We start from the raw sequence: 19,976 nt of genomic DNA, 5'->3' as shown, positions 1-19,976 counted from the left end.
TCAGTATTTTTAGTATGGGGCATAGGAGACATAGGATTCAGGTCCTCATCCTCATGTTCATAACCTTCCAAGACATGCATGCTATGAAACTTGACAATGGTTGTCCTCCTATAAGGGCATTGAGAAGCATGCTTGGCTATACATTTGTCCCTACATCTAAAACATAAACCCCTAGATTGTCTTTCCTCAACCACTTTTGGTGGGATAAATTTCTAAACACTTGGGTCTAATTCATTGTATGGTCTATTTTCAACATACTTAGTGTCTCCCTTTGGGGTGGATGTTGTCCCAAAACTGCCCTATTTCCTATCAGCATTAAAATTCTATAATTGAAGTATTTATCATGTGTGGTGAACCCCACGAGGGTCATCACCACAAGGATCCTATAATTATGAACCTATTTATCGTGTACAAAAAGTACTCGGATGCCATAGAAATGTACTCTGGGACTACCAAAAATGGTACTCGGGAGTACCAAGACTACCAATAATAATACAATGAGACAAACAATAATGGTAATAAGGAAGCACAAAAAACTACAAATTTTGGTATCTTCCTTGGGACACAGAAAACCATTTGTAAAAGATAGTCTTGGAAAAAGTATGGCATGATTCTAGATACACAATAAGTGTTAAGAGCTAGGGAATGTGCTATCCAAATGTGGATTGTGATGCTTAAACTTCAGCCTATTCTACTTTATGTTTGTACAACTTATGACCTTATAAGATAAGGTATGTAATTAGAATCACCTCTTTCAAAAGGTAAAGCGCATTATAGAATTCAATTCAAGCTTCCATGTTATCATCCAATATATTCATTCACCACTCTTGTTTAGATTCATAGCCCCTTATTGTCCTTGGCACTTCAAACCCCTTGTCCTACCAATAGAATACTGGTTCTTGCTTCCACAAAATCTAGGAACTTAAGTTTTATGCTTGAGCCATCTCTTTCCTAGTCATGAGGACACTTACGTTACCTTTTTCATCACGTTAAGTGATAGGACCTTCCTAAGCCCTTCTAGAAAATTGAAGGTAAAATGCATCAATGTTTCTTGGGCTTCCTATTATTCCCATGTGGTGATCTCCCTATCCCAACTGATTGAAATGTATTTCCCTTTTTGTAGGAAGGGTACATTTGGCACTTGCTGAGGAGTGGCTATGAACTTTCTCCTATTTCTTTCCGCCTTCTCTCTTCTTCTTTGCATAGATTTGTCATCCCTCCTAAGGGAGTGAGTTCCTCCTTTGACTTTGCAATGAATTTTGATTCTTGTGGTATCGGCTCTTTAGGTTCCATTGGATCCTACTCTATTTCAAGTGTAGGAGGTGATGGTGATGGTTCTTCTATGGATAGAGTAGGCTCTTGATTGGTCCAACTTCTCTTAACTATAACACCTATTCTTCCCTTGTCATTTTTTTGGATGGGGTATTTCTACCTCTAAGCTATATTTAAGCACCTTTCTAGTGAAGTACAACTTCCTTCTAAGGTTTTTAATAGTATCCTCTATTAAAAGTCCAACTTCTCTTAACTACAACACCTAATCTTCCCTTGTCATTTTGTATTTTGGCTGGGGTATTTCTACCTCTAAGCTATATTTAAGCACCTTTCTAGTTAAGTAAAACTTCCTTCTAAGGTTTTCAATAGTATCCTCCTCACATGGCTCTAACATTCAAGTAATGTGTCGGTAGGACTCTCGTAAGACTTTGCTACTGCATTCGCATCACCTCCTTTATTGCCTTGGCCCTTTCATTTGCCAAACTTTCTCACAGTACCTTTTCTTGTTCTTACTGTACTTAATGCTATACCATTAAAAAGATCATCTTCACCTGCAAGATTCAGCTTTGGGTTTGTATATGCAGCAACTGAAAAGGTACTTTCAGCAACCATGGAATGAAATTTAGCAAGTATAGATTCTTCAGCTTCATCTTCTTCCATAAGCTCTTCTTCATTGTCATATCTTGCACGTGATAGCATGTAACTGGATTTGTCTTTCCTGCAATATGCTTTGATTTGGGGTTGAGAGATTTAATATATGCAATCCATCTTAGCAGTACTTGTGCATACCTTCTTTGACGTTCATCGAGAACCTTTGCTCCAAAACGAATTGCATACATGTTACCTTCAAGGTCTTCTTGGCCAACATCCCCCATCCTATCCCAATGGGACTTGTATCCGTAAGGATGATGGGTTGACCGTTTGAATAATTAGCCCTTTTGAGAGTGGGGGCTGAAATTAAAAACTTCTTTAGTTTGTGTATAGTGAGAGTATGCTCTTTTCCCCAAGAGAATCTTTGGCCTTTTCTTAATAATTGATAAAGATTTTTGGCTACATGAGCAAAATGTGGTATCCATACAAGATAGAATACACATGCGCCAAGAGATCTTCTCACCTTTGAAATATTTATGCATTTTTCTTACATTCTGCTGATGGCATCAATCTTGATTGGTGAAGGTTTATGTCCATAGGGGCCACACAGATGTCTTACCACTAGGACTTCTTCTAGTCCAAAAATCGACTTAGCTCTAGAAAGGGTAAGATATATCTCTTTTAGCCTTGTCAAAATCTTGTCACAATCATGAATATGGTTAACGACAAATGTCCTGCATCCATCTTCGTCAAGCTCCTCATTCTTTTCATTGACTTTATATCCCTTGATAGGTACATAATCAAGAAATGGAAGAGTAAGTTGTGGAATAAAGCCCCTTAAGACTTTGTGCATGGCATTCATTATATGAGCTAGAAGTTTGTTGCACCTTGTGGTAGAGTGCACATGCGGACCAATCCAAGAGGTGGCTTCATTTTGGTAATGTCTCGGCTTTCTAATGAAAGTTGAAAGTCGTCATATCATGAATACCTGAATATAGGTCGCCCATAGAATAAATTGCTCTACCTGCAAAAGCTTCAGCAAACTCATCAACAATTGGATCCGAACCAACATTTCTGATTGTGACACGATTAACATGCTGTAGATCTTGGATGAATCGTAAAGATCCATTTTTCTTGGGTACAGTAAACCATCGATTTGAGTAAGGTGCTAAAGAAGGTTCTAAAATCTTCATTCTGATCTTCTCATTTAGAAGTTCCAATAATTTGGGCAAATGCGCCCTTGGAATGGGAATGGGCTTGAGGTTCCAAGGCACATGTGGGACCATAAAAATGACCATAGGAGCCACACAGCCTATTTCACTTGGTTGAAATGCAAAAGCTTTTCCATATTTCATTAGCATTTGCATAAAAGAGTGTTTTTCAGCCGACGAAATGAAAGAATTTTCACATATTTTGAGCTCTTTTATACTTTCAAATGTGAACTTGTGACTAATGTTGGATGGATCACAAAGACTTCGCTAATTTGCTGCCTTATTAGCCAGCCCTTCACTTTCAAGAGGCAGTGGGACTGCCACAAGCTTGACTTTCTTATCCACCGTCTTGTATTTTTTCTCCACTTGCGCTTCAGTCTTGTTGAGTAAACCAATGTCTTCCTACTCAAAAAATTCTTGAATTGTTTGATAAAAATCCAATGTACATACTTCTATGGACTGATTTTAGCCTGATTTTCTGTATGAGTAGTTGCATATATTTTAGCCAATGTGTCAGTAGTAATCAGTAAAAAAAAAGCCCGAAATATCTTCATTTTCAACCATCATGTCATAGGTTTTGAGCTCCCTTTTTACATGACATAAATATTTTCTTTCAGCTTTAGTCATGGCTGGAAGAGACTTATTACATCCCATTCTATTGGCTATACATACATACATATTTCCTAGAGACATTGTTTCTGTAGCATAAGGAGGTTCAACCTTTTTACATGACGCACTGCCATAGCCTCCATTTATAGCAGTGTAGCTCGAAAACCCTTGGATTCTCGGGCATTAGGAGGCATAGGATAATCATGTAGTCGATCTTTGTTTCGATGATGGTTAACACAAACAGTAAGAAATTGGACATCTCGTTCATTATCCTTGCTTCCGATTTGAGCATAGGAAGAACCATCATCAAGAGCTTTTGTTTCCAAGCGGGCTTTAGAAATGTAAGATTGCCCAAGAATGATAGGGTAACTACAAGAATCTTGAACAAAAAAGTGAAAATTGTCTTTTATGTCTCCAATAGTTACCTGCACATTAGGACATGCAGCATATAACTCTCCAGAAGAGTTGTTTGCAACTGTCATTTGCCAACTTGGATTAACATCTATGGGCCATTCGCCACTTTCATAGAGACTCCTTGCCATGATGTTTATCTCCGAGCCATGGTCTAAGAGTGCAATACATGATGTTTATTTTTCTCCAATTTTGACGATTGTCTCCATTGTTACTCTTGCCCAATGCATATGGGAGTAGTGACCAGCCAACCATTACATTTTCAACTTTTACTTCTTTTTTGCATTCATGCTTTCTTTATCTTCGGCTTCAATTGCTACAATTAATTCTTTAGCTGCTTCAAGATGAATTCCTTGCGAAGTCAGCTTCTCTTCATTCTGCACAAAAACTCGAAGAACTTGCAAAAAAGCATGCATTGTTTCTTCAGCTTCATCACCGACATATTATCTTTTCCATTTGATTACATTAATAATAACATCATGGAATTCATGTTTGGCAATTCCAAGAATTTTTCTTAAGGTGAATTTGATTTTGCTTCCTAGAATTTGTTCTTCTAGGACTCGTTTGAGATCGGTTGCAAATTCTATGCTAGATTGCAATTTGTAGCCTAGCTACTTTCCTTTCTTCTTTCATTCAGTCTTCTTTGTTTGTGATGCATCTTCCATCTCTTGATCTAGTTACCCGTTTTGGAGGGCCAAAAGAGAAAGGCCCTAGTTAATCTTCTCTTCTTCTCTTTTCTTCAATCAAGAATTCTTTATGATTGATGTTAGCCAAATGTGCAAAGGCAGAAAAAGAATCTACCAATTCTTTCCAACCAGTTATTCCTCGAATGCACTGACTGGCATCAGCCAAATCTTCTTTGGATACTTTACCATGTTCCATTTGACCTAATGCCTGCATCCATACTTTAGATTGCACATTAGCTTTACATGCTTTCAAATTTGATTTAGTTGATTCAATTTGCAGCCCATAGGTAGCTGCATCAATTGCTGCGTAAGCATTCTTTATAGCTAAATCTTCTAACCTTTTCTTCATTCCACCAATATTGCCAAAATTTGGCTCTAGTGGAAGACCTGTTTCAGTTGCATGAATTTTTCTATCTTTCCAAAAGACGAGCTTCTTTGCTTTAGCCTCATGGAAGGCAGAACACTCCCTCTTATCATGTTGTTGGGTGTCACACCAAATAGAGTGCCTCTTAAAGCATTCTCTCATGGGTCTTTGAGTTGATGATCGTTCTCCTTCTTCAACTTTGGCATCTAGCTTCTCCACCTTGGAACTAAGTTCTGTAAGATTCAGATGAAGGTCACACATGCTTTTAATGAGTTCATCCATGACATCATTTTTAGAAGGAACAAAAGAAAAGAGAGTTGGTTGATTAGTCAAAGGAATAGGGGATTTTGAAGGTGGAACAAGCTCCATAAATGGAGTTGTTGAAGTTGAAGTAGAGCCCAATTCTAGTTGCATCTGCTCTCTTTGAGCAATCATGTTAACTGCATTAGTAACATCTGTCCATGTAGTCTTGATTCATGATTCGGAGGTAACATCTTCTAGGCGATCAGTAAGCTTCTCTTGTAGAATGGGATCTGCAGCCTTAAGCAATAATTTAATCTTTTAACCGTCCATACTTTGTTGGTCTTTAGCATCAAGTTGTCCAAATTTACTTTCAAAATCATGGTATAAAGCTATTGCAGCTAAACTTTTGTTGGATCCAATCAGTGAAACTTTTCTTCATCATTAGGCTAGAGCCTTCTAAGAAGAATTCTTCGTGTAGGGATTTTTTGAATGCAACCCAATCCACATCTCACTGAAAAAGACCATGGATTCTTTCTTGAAGACCATGCTTGGCTAGTCTAGCAAAATAACGACTCCATGCATGTTGCGGTACACCAAAGAAGAGCATTTTCTCAACATACAAGCAAATGAAAACAAAGAAAATTTGATCATTAAACTGTTTTAATTCTCGCCCAACTTCCTCTAGGGCCTTGATAGCTGTGGAATCAATCTTCTCTTCGTCTTGCCTTTGTTGTTGCTGAGTCTGCTGTAGTATGCACACCACTTGTTGTAGAGTATCTCCTGAAGAATCCCCCATCTTGGAGTTCTCTTACACGACCTTCACTTCAGGCTCACCAATGTCGCAGCGCGTAGGGTTGAAGGTCACCACGGGGGTTTGGCAAGAAAACTGGATAAGATAGATGTAGATGTGTCTTCAAGAGATAAGTAGATTATAGTAAATGTTTGAAGATTCAAGAGGTACTTCATAGTCAATCACAGGAGTTTGAGAGAGAAGAATGTATGGGGGTTCAAGAGCTTAGATTCTAGAGATGGTAGAGATAAGAGAAGGGTTGAAGGTTTCAAGCCAAGTTCTTGAAGATGTTGATAGAGCTTCCAACTATATGTTCTTAGCAAAGATCACAAGAGTATTATCTCATAAGTTCTAACTCAAATTAAGCTTGTTTTCTTGATTGTAAGAGCAATCACAAATTACAAAATCAAGTACAATATGCTATCATGTATCATAAACAACATTGCATCTCATCATTCATACATGATGCCATAGCATGAATCAAATTTGCATGATTACATTCAATGTAGATTGTTAGGGACAAAAGGTTGTGAGTCAATTACAAGGCTTGTAGAGCAAAGAGACTTGCTTCAAGAGAGCTTCAAACAGAGTTTCTAATAAGGATAAGTTACCACAGCCAAGAAATAAGAGAAAAAGCTCCTCTTAATTCAACTCAAAGCATCTATGAATGATCTACAAACATTGCCCTACCATATGGGCACGTAATACTTGCATATTTTGACAAGATGTCTTCTGTAGAGTAAGAAATGAATTAAAATAACAATGTTGTAGCTGATTCTCTAAATGTGACTGAAGATATCAGCCCCAAATCAGCCCAAATATCTTCCGGAATTCACCTTTGATGATCGCATAAACTTCCCCTAACACGATGTTGGAGCGTTTGGTGTCGAAAGTTCACCACAGGGGTAAGAGTTAGCAGGGTGAAGATAGATTCAGGGAGAGGAGTAGACGAAAGGGAAGGGGTTCGAAGAAATTGAAGACGTAGAAGAATACTAACAAAGATGAAGCCTGTTATTTTCTTTCAACATTATGAGGATATACAACTCTAATAGACAAAAACGTGTCTAAAATAATACCTTCCTCTATGCTGCTCAGATCGCAAATCTAATGTCTCCATTGGCTCCAAAAGGGAGTAATATACCAGAGCACCTAACCAGAATTCTGCCAGATTACTCCTTCTTCATCTTCCACTTCGGAGTGCTATTTACTGCTTGAAAATAACAATCGCGTGTCACGTGATTTTGCCACTCTCTCTTTTTACATAAAATCCTCTCAAATTGTCAGAAAGCTACATGCTTTCTTTTACATGTCATCCTATCTAGAAGTTATTTATAGTTTTATGAATTTTTACAAGAGATAATATCTAAAATATAAAAAATGGGCTACAATCTAATAATTTTGAACCATGGACACTAACACTAATGTCTAAAATGGCATTAGATCTCTAAATCAAGAAGAAAGCCACACTCTAGATTTTTTTTTTACACGGTGTGCGTGTAGCAGCACGACACCGTCTAGCTTATCTTCAGAATAACCTCAAAAGGGTGAAATGGATGGAAGATTTTAAAGTTGTCAAGATCTATCTATTTTGTGAAGCCAGTGTAAACTCAACCCTGTATACTAGGGGAAAGAAGATCAAACTAAATATGTATATCTATGAGGAAGCTACAAAGATTCTTCCAGCTAACAAAACAAAAGTCGTAGGTTGCTCTAGTAGCCTCCGTAACAACGAAAAGGATAGATTTTCTAACCTCCCTAAAAAATATCTACTCCTAGGTATCTACTCTTAGAATCCAAGTTACTTCATAAAGGATGTATCAGAGTGTCATGCTTAGATTGTAGTAGGGAATCCTTTTCTGAAAGAAAAAAAAAGAGGAACATGTGAGCTATCTAAATAATGTATTTCTTCCCATTTGATTATCTTGTACGTCCGTTCTAATAAAGATTGATTAATACTTTATCAATCAAAGAAATAATGGAACCCTCCTTTTCCCTTGGAACCTTTGAAATTGCAATTTAACTTTAGCAATGGAAAAAGAGTTTTATTTGAAATTGTTTCAATAAAATAAGCAAGAAATAACTTGAGTATCAAACTCTAATATTAATGCTATATAAATTTTGTAAATTTTAACCTAGAAATTGTTAAAATTTTCCCAGAGTCTCGCATGCCCACAATAATTACCAACGAAGCCCAAGAAAAAAGGAATCTTTTGAAGCAAGTCAAACCTCTGAAATTTGATGGGGGAGGTGAGAATGTGGAAGCCGATGCATGAATTTGGATTGAATCCATGAAAGATTATTTTATTACTGCTGGAACTATCCTAGCCAACCAAGCTATGATAGCTAAGCTAAAATTAATGGGCGAAGCTCGACTCTGGTGGAAGCAGTGGTGTCGAGATCAAGGTGTCTCTCAAAATACCATTACTTGGAATTTGCTAAAAGAAGCTATAAGAGGAAGGTATTTACCTCTAGCTTATCGCACCCAAAAGATGAATGAGTTCTATAATTTGAAGCAAATAGAACTGACCTTGGAGGCATATTACTCCAAGTTTGTTTCACTTCTTAAATATGTACCCTCCATGGATACTGCTCAACAAGTGTCTAAGTTTTGCAATATGCTAAATTCTCCTTTGAACACTCATTTGGAATCGATGCGTCGAACAGCCCTCCAAGACGCTTTGATTTGAGTTGCTCCTATTGTGCGGAAAGTATAATCAAAACCTAAAAATAATAAGTTCTGGAGCTACAATAACTAGAACAAAGGAGGATTCAAAGGCCAATAGAAAAGAACCCAAGGTCAATTTCACCAAGGTTAGAAGAAAAATTCAAAATCCAATGTAGTTGGAAATTTTGTTCCTACCCAGGGGAACAAGGATGGAGTCTTAGGTGCTTTCACTGTAATGAGCCAGGACATTTCAAGAAAGATTGTCCAAAGCTTGGTTGAAATCATCACCAAGGCCAATTTCGAGGTCAAGGCAGAGCTGCCTACCCAAGGACGTGATCAAACCCTACAAGATATAGGCCTTATACCAACGTTAAAAGCGATGAAAAAGTAACTAAAGAAATTTACCCTCGTCGTTACAAAAAGCGTCATTATTGGTGATGCCACAGAATGGTCGATATTAGCGTCATTATAAACGTCGCTATTTGCATCGGTATATGAGAAAATACAACGTTGATACTGACGCAAATAATGACGATGATAACGACGCTTTGCGACACTAATAATGACACATGTAGTAAATTTGTGACACTAATAGCGACGGTAATAGGGATTTTTTTTTTGTGGCAGGGTATCAAGCTACCCTACCACATATAGCACTATGTGCTTTATTTGGGCCATACAAAATAGTTTACGCACTGTGTACAATGCTCGTGTAAATAAAGACAAAGTATACTTAAATCATAACACTGATACATGAAATAAATACATGATCGCATAATGAAAGTGACTGGTACAATCATGGCAAGATATCACTACTACATAGAAAATTTCTACACAGATCACATGACCAAAACAGAAGGGTGTGTGAGCTCCGGGGATCCAAGGGTGAGCTATAGATCATCTCCATCTAAAAGCTCGTCCTACTGCAAAGCAGCATCGAACAGATTCTGCAAAAAAAAGAAACAACTACACATCAGTCCAGCATACAATAATGCATTCTAATTAAACATGGTAACTACGGACAAGAAAGATGAGTGACTTACAGGGCCACCGCATCCATACAATGGGTCGATCAATGCAGTGAAACTGTGCCTCTCTGCATAATCAAGTCTCAAGGCCGGCTGGATCGCGATTTGTAATGGAGTGCTGCAAAGGAAACAAAATACTAATTGTTAGAAACACGATTGTTAGTACAAAGGATATTGCAAAAAAATAAGCAAGCAAAACAAAAGAAAAACTTACGAAGTCCTCCAGATATGTCCTGTGGCTGCCACTCCTAAGTTGATGGACCACTCCGGCCTCTAGTCGTGCCCTCGTCGCCTTGCACTACTGTCTCCAATGTCCTGGGGAATCTATAGCCTCCTCCCTCAACCAGTGCCAGTTGTCCACATCTAGCCACTCGGGCTTTGCAGCCCCACTCTTGAGTGCCTTGTGTGCGTTCGATCATCTGTATGAGATATATGCACGCATGCACTCCATCATCCAGCCCATAGAAAACCTATCTGCTGCGGCTGGTACTGGAGACTCCTCATGCAAGGATGCTATTATGTAGTCCTTGCTCCCTTTCCGTATGTTTTTCTAATGATTCAAGACGTTGTGCCAAAAAAATTGTTGACACAACTCTCTCATGCGAGCCATCACCCTCCTCCCCTCATCATTCATGATGATGGCTCATGACCTATCATCTACAAGATAGGCATACCCCTCTGGGGTATGCCTAAGATGGGTCCTCTCCCACCTGCAACCACGCTCTTGGGCATATCCAAGAGACCCTTTTATATCTGGTGTACCGACCTGGATAGTATCTATCAGAGTAGCACCCATCGGGGTACCACCTGCGGATGACCGAGCAAAAGCTAGAGTGACTGGAGTAGACATCCCCATAGGTGTGACAAATCCTGGAGGTGATGCAACTCCAATAGAATGATGAGATGGAGACTCTGCGTCCATACCTCCACAACAACCACTTGAGCCGCACTTTCTGGAACCGCCATGAGAGCGAGGAGTAGCACCTATATCTTGAGCCAACCGCGGGCTCACTGCATCCAGATCTCAGCAGCATCCCCCTGGCCTTGAAGCACTCCCTCCGTCTGGCCCAAGTCTGGAGCGTCGAACTCATATCCTCGAAACTGAAGCATCTGATCGCGCCGAAGTAGATCTAATAGAGCGGCCTGACGATGTCCGAGACAGCTCCTGGTTCGCCATATCTCTGAATCTCACCATCTGATCTGGAGACATGTATATGAAGATATTCTGCAATTCCTCATCGCTCATTTCTCGACTCATCCTGATGATCTAAGTATCCACAAAGGTCACTTGCACAAACAAAAAATGATGTTAGCATAATCAAATTAAATCATACAAAGCACGGTAATATAAATATTAAAAAAATGATCTTACTTAAAATGCATATCTTATGTACCCTTATAAGCGATTAGTCAATGAATTGAGTAAGTGGATGCTACAAGTATGAAGTATCCTATGGTCCCATGTCAATCTCTTGACACAACTCGGCATAAACTTGAAGGTCAATAGACATGTCACCATAAAATGATGAGTCCACCTCATTCTCAAAGAATTCTTGGACTCCTATATTTTCATCATTGTTACTTGATGCTAGATCCTCTACATGCTCCAAGCTTTCGGTGGCCTCCACTCCTTGCAATATCGACCCATCTATTTGCATATTGTCCTTATCTATGCTTGGAACATCGCTTTGATCGTATGCTCTCGCATTTCGGGGAGCTGAAGGTATAACATACCACCGTCGAGGTTGTCGGGGGTTTGGATAGAAGATTACATGTTCACAAGCACGTACAAGAGAGATTTAACTATTGTGACATGTACCATGTCGTAATACAATTAACAAACAAATGAGTTCATGCACCTGTTCACAATGGAATGGCAACACAAAGGTGTCGCACAAATCTGTCCATTTTTTTTCGAAATCTATTTTGAGAAATCCAGATGGACCTCCTCGAACTATTGCTCTAGCTCCTTCAAGTACCACTTTGAACCACTGCATATCGAATAGTATCATGGAGAAGCTACGGTAATCCATCGAAACAATACTTTGCAAGTTTCCAAAATACTCCATCTTATCTATAACCATGTTTGGATCAGTTGCTCGTCATCAGCTCTCTTGCTCGAACCTTGCCATGATACCATAGTCTGTGGTGGCGCGCATTTTGTCAATACGCTCCATGCGGAAATGCCGTCCGCGCGACCACGTTGCACTATATATTTTGTATTGTACATTGAAACACTCAATTAGTTGTTGCATATAAAATATAGATATGACAAACCCTAAACACGTCATCACCTTTGGACTACATCCCCTCGAGAATTCCAACTCCTCGGTTGAGACCTCCGTCCCTTCGCGAGACGCTGCGATCAAAGCTCCATGCAACCATCACATTGACATAAACGGTAGCACCTCCTCCATGCCTTTGGGATATCGAATTGGTCAATGGCGCGTACTACGTTGAAATTTAGATTGCGCTTTCTCTCCATCTTGCCTAGCTTGCTAGTACCTCGCAAGCCAGGTCTCTATAGAGGCATGGTGCAACATACAAAAGCAATTCACTTTCTCCTCCATTGCAGCATCCATTATTTTTTCTAACCCATTTCCAACCACCACATCTCCGGTCACTCTATCATCGTCCTTTAGCGACCATAGCATACTGTTGTCTGGATCCACCATTGGTAGCCATTGTGAAATATGCACTAGTCCCTCAGACACCAACCAACCTTCAGCCATGCCACCTTCTAGCCGAGCTCATTGTCGCACAAAGCCTTTCAGGGTTTTCATGAAGTGCTCTAAGAGAACACCCATTGCATATGGACAGGTCCAGTAATCTTCACTTCATCTACAAGATGCAGAAAAAGGTGGATTTGTATCATGACCATGTTGATAGGCAGATATTTCTCAAAGAGATAGACCGTCTCCACTACTCCCCGCCTCGTGAATTCAATAGAGGACATCTTAATCTCCTTCTGTGAGATCCATTGCACTAAAGTCGACAACCGCCCCGCGTATTTTTGGAGTAAGGCATCCTGCGATCACGATCGGTAGTACAAACTGCCACAAATGAGAAAGCATTATGAACAATTACTACACTCCAAATAGCAAAATGTGCAGGCCACTTACAATCCATTCGTAGTAGAAACCTGACATATCTTATGCCAATCCTGGGATTTTAGCCCTGATAATTGGTCGTCTTTAGAAAATGTAGACATGAGAGAACGCATCATACCCGTTGGAGTGTGGATATACTTGACTATTTGCTTCATAATGCGCTCTTCTTTAGTGGACAAAACCCAAGGAGCGTGAGGTAGTTGCACGACGCGACCATCAGCACTTGACTGTGGCCAAAAGCACCTCCATCTTGCCTACTTCCTTCAAATCCATTCGTGCCCCTATAGTGTCTCTCTTTCGTGTGATGTGGTCCCATAGCAAATTGCCCACGTTCTTGAAAATATGCATGGGATCCAACAAGTGGTTGATCTGTAAGTGGGTCCAATATGGTAACTCGTAGAAAACTGAGAATCGTCGCATTCCGATGTGACTCCATGTGGACCATTTTTAGCTCGTACCAGCTTTGGGCATTCATATGTGTTGGAGGTCATCCAAGAAAGCCTTCCCTGAGTTCATGACCCTCTGGCAAGAAAGTGACGTGTCCATGATATACCATCTTCTTCATGGTTCGTGACCTTCGAGAGTCTAATTGTGGCACGCACAATGGATATGCATGATAACCTGAGGTAACCAGACCTGTCCCAACACCTCTATCCAGTGAATACAAACTTGAATGAGCTATGATATATATTATCAATGAGAACGGAAGCCTATTTACCTGTCAAATCCCGGAAAGTCATGCATCGTCCACATGAGAATGGCTGGAATATTGACAGACCGTCAACCATTACGCTTGCTCATATCTTGCACGGTGACCCCCTCCTCCCACAAAATCTTAAGCTCATCGAATAATGGACGAAGATATACGTCCATATTTTTGACTTTGTAGCAGGCCGGGGATGAGTAAGCTAAGGATGAGATGTCCTTTCTTCGTAGAAAGCCATGGAGGGATATTGTAGTTGACAAGGACTATAGGGCACACACTGTAAGAAGTTGAGCACAAACCGAATGGGTTCACACCATCCATTGCAAGACCGAGCCAAAGATTCCTGGGAAGGTAGAGTCAAGGTGGTTGCATGCGCGTGAATCCGCTGATATTCGTTGAACTCCATCTGTGGACCTATTCTGCACATGCCACGTTGTCAAGCTTTCCATGCCGGATGTACGAAACATGTGGTTTCAAGATTGTAGGTAAGTCTCAAAGGCTATCTGTCTCCTCTGGTATTGACGGTATAGATTGGGTAGTACCTTCCAAGTGGTGGATTGGCTCAGGCACTCCATCCATTGCACGCCCAGGAACTCTTCTAATTGGCCGCAAAGAGTGCACTCCTCCTTGGGACGAGACGTCACCTCCCTAGATAGAAAATTTTCCAGGCACACCCAATCTTTTTGTATATGGTATTCAATTAGCTTGTGAGTACAATGCATAATTGATATTAACTTTTCTTACCGTTTGCTGAAAATCCAAGATCGCGTGATCAATGATCTCAGATTGAAACTCGCCGAAGCATCGTACGTGTTCTATAGACAATCGACGTTTTCATCTAATTGCTAGCTTACATTGAGAGCAAGGACATGGGACACACTGATTAAGATATGCCTCGTGGTCTTGAACATCAAGACCTTCATCGTTTTCCATTGTCTACGTTACGACAAACAATTTGTTTTTGTTATCATTCACCCACCCACCACAAATTAACGTATGTTGGAGTATTTTCCGTCTCGTGGTGTTGCACCGGACCTCACCGAACCTCGCCACCACTCTCTCTTTGTTTTTTATCCATTCATTATCTCCTCTCCTTCCATCTCTCTCTCTCTTTCTCTTTCTTTATTATGATGTATGTTTATTCCCTCTCTCTTGTTCCTTCTTCCTTTTTCTCTTCCTCCCTCTCTCTCATTTTCTTCAACAAAACATATATCTCTCTCTACTACAACAACAACAACAACAACAACAATAACAACAATGACAAAAAACAAGAAAATCACTACTACTACAACCACGACTACAATGACTACGACTACGACCACGACCACGACTATGACTATGACCACGATCGCGACCATGACTACAACTACGACTATGACTACCACTATCACTACCACTACCACTACCACTACCATTATAATAAACAAGAAAATAAGAAAAAATTACTACTACTACCACTACTACAACAACAACAACAACAAATAAAAAAACTAGACAATAATAAACAAGAAAACAAAAAAAACCATTACAACAACAACAACAATAACAACAACAACAACAAACAAGAAAACCACTACTACTACTACAACCATGACTATGACTACGACCACAACCACGACTATGACTACGACTACGACTACAACCATGACCACGACTATGACTACGACAATGACTACGACTACGACTATAATAAACAAGAAAAGAAGAAGAAGAAAAAAAAAACAACAACAACAACAATAACTACTACTACTACAATAACAATAAATGAGAAAAGAAAAAAAAACTACTACTACTACTACTACTACTACTACTACTACAAAAAACAAGAAAACTAAACAACAATAAACAAGAAAAGAGAAAAAAATATTACTACTACAACAACAACAAACAAGAAAACAACAACCTGTCCCTCCTTCTCTCCCTCCCTCCCTCTCCCTCTCCCTCTCTTTCTCTCTTTCCCTATTATGTTTAATGTTTTCTCCCTCTCTCTCTCTCTCATTCTTTCTTTCCTTTTCTCTCTTCCTCTCCCTCCCTCACCCTCTCCCTCTCTTTCTCTCTTTCCCTATTATGTTTAATGTTTTTTCTCTCTTCCTCTCTCTCCCTCACCCTCACCCTCTCTTTCTCTCTTTCTCTATTATGTTTAATATTTTTTCTCTCTTCCTCTCCCTCTCTCTTTCCCTATTATGTTTAATTTTTTCCTCTCTTTCCTCTCCCTCCTTCTCCCTCTTCCTCTCCCTCTCTCATTTCCTCTCCCTCCCTCTTTTTCTCTCTTTCCCTATTATGTTTAATGTTTTTTCTCTCTCTTCTCCCTCTCTCATTTCCTTTTCTCTCTTCCTCTCCCTCTCTCATTTCCTCTCCCTCCCTCTCCCTCTCCCTCTCCCTCTCTTTCTCTGTTTCCCTATTATGTTTAATGTTTTTTGCCTCTTCCTCTCCCTCTCTCTTTCCCTATTATGTTTAATGTTTTTTCTCTCTCCTCTCCCTATCTCATTTCCTTTTCTTTCTTCCTCTCCCTCTCTCATTTCCTCTCCCTCCCTCTCCCTCTCTCTCTCTTTCTCTATTTCCCTATTATGTTTAATGTTTTTTCCCTCTTTCTCTCGTTCCTTTTTTCCTTTTCTCTCTTCCTCTCCCTCCCTCATCCTCACCCTCTCTTTCTCTATTTTTCTATTATGTTTAATGTTTTTTCTCTCTTCCTCTCCCACTCTCATTTTCTTTTCTCTTTTCCTCTCCCTCTGTCATTTCCTCTCCCTCTCTTTCTCTCTTTCCCTAGTATGTTTAATGTTTCCCTCTCTTTCCTCTCCCTCCCTCTCTCTCTTCCTCTCCCTCTCTTTTCTCTTTCCCTATTATGTTTAATGTTTCCCTCTCTTCCTCTCCCTCTCTTTCCTCTCGCTCCCCCTCTCCCTCTCCCTCTCTTTCTCTCTCATTTCCTCTCCCTCTCTTAATACACATGAATTTTAACAAAAACAAGTAAAAGAGAAAGAGAAAACATAAAAACAAAGCAAAAAGGAACAATGCACTCACCGTAAAGGCTCGAAGATGGATTCGGCGGCTCCTCTTCGCCGTCCGTACACTTCCTCATCTTCTTCGTGAAACGGCGGCGGTGGCGGCAGAAGCTTTCTTTGTCCCTCTTTCTCTCTTTCTCTCCCTCTCCCTCTCAAATGCAAGATTTTGCTCTCCCTTTCGCTCTCTCTTTCGTGTATGCGCGCAAAATAATGTGCTTGGGTTTCGGCCTGCGTTTTTTTTGTCTGAGCACCGTCGTTATTTGCATCACTATTTGCATTGCTATTACCGTCGCAAATGACACTGGTATTTTGCGTCGAAAAGCGCCATCGCTATACCTCCATATCCTTGTAGTAAAATAGCTATGGCAAGATGAAGAATGTCAAATATTACCCTTAAAGATATTAATGAGGAGTAAGACCCTACTATGAAAGAAGATATTGAAAAAGTAACTGTTGATGCTGCATTCTACAAGAAGGGTCCAAATTGTCAATATTCGATAATATAGATACTAGCAAGTTGCTGAGGTAAATCATTTAAATTTTTGATTAACTGTGATAATACACACTCATTTATTTCATCTAAGTGTGGTAAGAAGTTAGGAATAGATATAGTAAATGCATCAAAGCTACTTGTGGAATTAGCAAATGGAAAGGAAGTACTTTCTACATAGCAAACTACAAAGGTAGAGTTTAACCTAAGAAGAAACCCTTTCAAGTATGAGGTTTAGGGTAATGAACTTAGGAGATTATGAGTGTTTACTGGGAATGGATTTTGTTTGATTCCCAATTATGCTCATATTCATTGTGGAAAAGATCAAGTCACTATTCAGGATTTGAACGGGGCTACACAAGGTGAAACAGAAAAGCCTAAGGTTCAATTAGCAAAATCTTCTCGAATTGTGAAAGGCCTGAAGAAAGGATTACCTATTTACTTGGTTAAGCTTAACAAGGTAAATCAAGATGGTTAGACAACAGAAGAAGAACCATCCTGGTTAAAAGAATCTGCCGACATATTTCTTGAAGAGAGCTAACTGAGTTACCTCCGGAAAGAGAAGTCGATCATGAGATCAAACTTGTTTTAGGAGCCACTTTAATTGCAAAAAGACCTTACAAAATGTCTATTTCTGAAGCCATCAAACTAAAAGAGCAACTTAAATAATTGCTAGAACAAGGGTATATTCGGCCAAGTAGTTCATCATGGGGAGCCCCAGTATTATTTCAAAAGAAGAAATATGGAACTTTTCATCTCTTTGTATCAACTATCAAGGGCTAAACTAGGTAACAATGAAGAATAAGTACCTGATCCCCAGGATAGTCAAGCTTCTTGATCGCCTACAAGGAGCAAGGATATTTTCTAAGATTGATCTTTGGTCAAGATATTATCAGATTTGGGTTGACAAATGCCCTAGCCACCTTCATCATGTTAATGTAGGACATTTTCAGACCTCATCTTGATCATTTTGTTCTTGTATTCTTTGATGATGTCCTAACTTATTCTAAGGAGAAAGAAGATCATGAACCATATCTTTGCAATTTCCTTGAGACAATGAGAACACACAAGTTGTATGCCAAGAAGACGAAGTGCGCCTTCTTCAAAAGGAAGATTGAATACTTGGGATTCATAGTGTCTGTTGAAGGTATATCAGTAGATCCTGCCAAGGTCAAAGATGTTCAAGATTGGTCACCCCCAACCACTATCAAGAAAGTGAAAAGTTTTCTAGGTCTAACAGAATGGTATAAGATATTCATCAGAAACTATGCTCAAATTGGAGCACCTCTTACAAACCTACTCAAAAAGCAAGTTGCTATTATCTAGATGCCAATTGAACAATCTAGCTTTGAGCGACTAAAGCATATTTTGATAACTGCTCCTATCTTAAGGCTACCTGACTTAAGCAAGGAATTTGAAGTTATCACAGATTCTAGCTCTCTTGCATTGGGATGCATACTAATGCAGGACGGTCATCTTGTAGCTTACTATTCGAGAAAGTTGAAAGCCCATGAAAAGAGTTATGCTACTCATGACCTAGAGTTGTTAGCTATGATTCAGGCTCTCAAATTATGGAGACATTACTTGCTTGAAAATAAGTTTTCCTTAGTCACAGATCATAAAAGTCTTAAGTGGATTTTTACTAAACTCGATCTTAATATGAGGCAACAACCTTGGATCGAAATTTTGCAAGAGTATGACTTTGAAATTAAGTTTAGACCTGATAAAGAAAATGTAGTAGCAGATGCCCTTAGTCTTAAAGCCTTTCTTAATGCTCTTATCGATAAAGAACCATCTAGGGAAGAAACTCTCGCTACAATGGTATCAATGTTGACTAATCCTATCATCGAGTTGACTAAGGATGAAGCAAATAAGGACCCAAACTATCAACAATTGTTTTGGGAAGTTGAGAATAAGGAACAAGATCCCAAATTCAAGACTAAGTATCAAGAATTCTCTACAGATGAAGACGAAGGACTTGTTTATTTTAGAATGAGACTATGTATTCCTTCAAGTCACACTTTCAAGAGAAGAATACTTTGGGAAGCAAATGACTCTCCTTTTTCAGGAAACCCGAGGTATGCAAAAACTCTTAATACTATCAGGAAAAGCTATTACTAGTAAGGACTCAAGGGTGATGTCTCAAGTATGTCACTAAATGTCTAAATTTCCAAAGGGTAAAATCTGAGTGTGTCAAGTTACCATGAAAACTCTAGCCACTTGATATTCCCTAGAGGAAATGGGAGTTTATTAGCATGGACTTTGTAGTTGGGTTACCTTCTGTCCAAGGAGGATATAACTCAATGATGGTGATATTAGACATGTTAACAAATGTCTGTCATCTTATTTCAACAAAAACCAATTACACATCTTCAGATATTGCAAGAATTTTCGTAAAAGAGATTTTTAGGCTACATGCATGACCTAAAAGGATCATCAGTGATTGTGATTCTCTTTATATATCACATTTTTGAAAAATTTATTTGAATCCATTGGAACCCAACTTTGTACTGCTTATGATCCACAAACTCATGGGTAAACAGAACTCGTTAACCAGGTGATTGAGGATATTGTGCATGCATATTGTAGCAAGGAACCAAAAAGGTGGATTCAGTATCTACCCTTAGTGAAATTTTTTTATAATGCCTCCTATCATCGAAGTATTTAGATCACTCCATTTCAGGAAGCACTATATGGTCAAGATTGCCATATGCCACTTAATTTTTTTGATCCTACTCTAAGGGTAGAAGCTTTGAGAAAAATGTTAGAAGAAATGGATGATCAAATCAAGATTATCAAAC

Source organism: Lygodium microphyllum, chromosome 3, assembly GCF_053477565.2.
Source record: "Lygodium microphyllum isolate KBCC chromosome 3, Lygodium_microphyllum_v1.1.10, whole genome shotgun sequence".
In the NCBI taxonomy this organism is placed as follows: Eukaryota; Viridiplantae; Streptophyta; class Polypodiopsida; order Schizaeales; family Lygodiaceae; genus Lygodium; species Lygodium microphyllum.
This window is presented reverse-complemented; position numbering follows the sequence as displayed.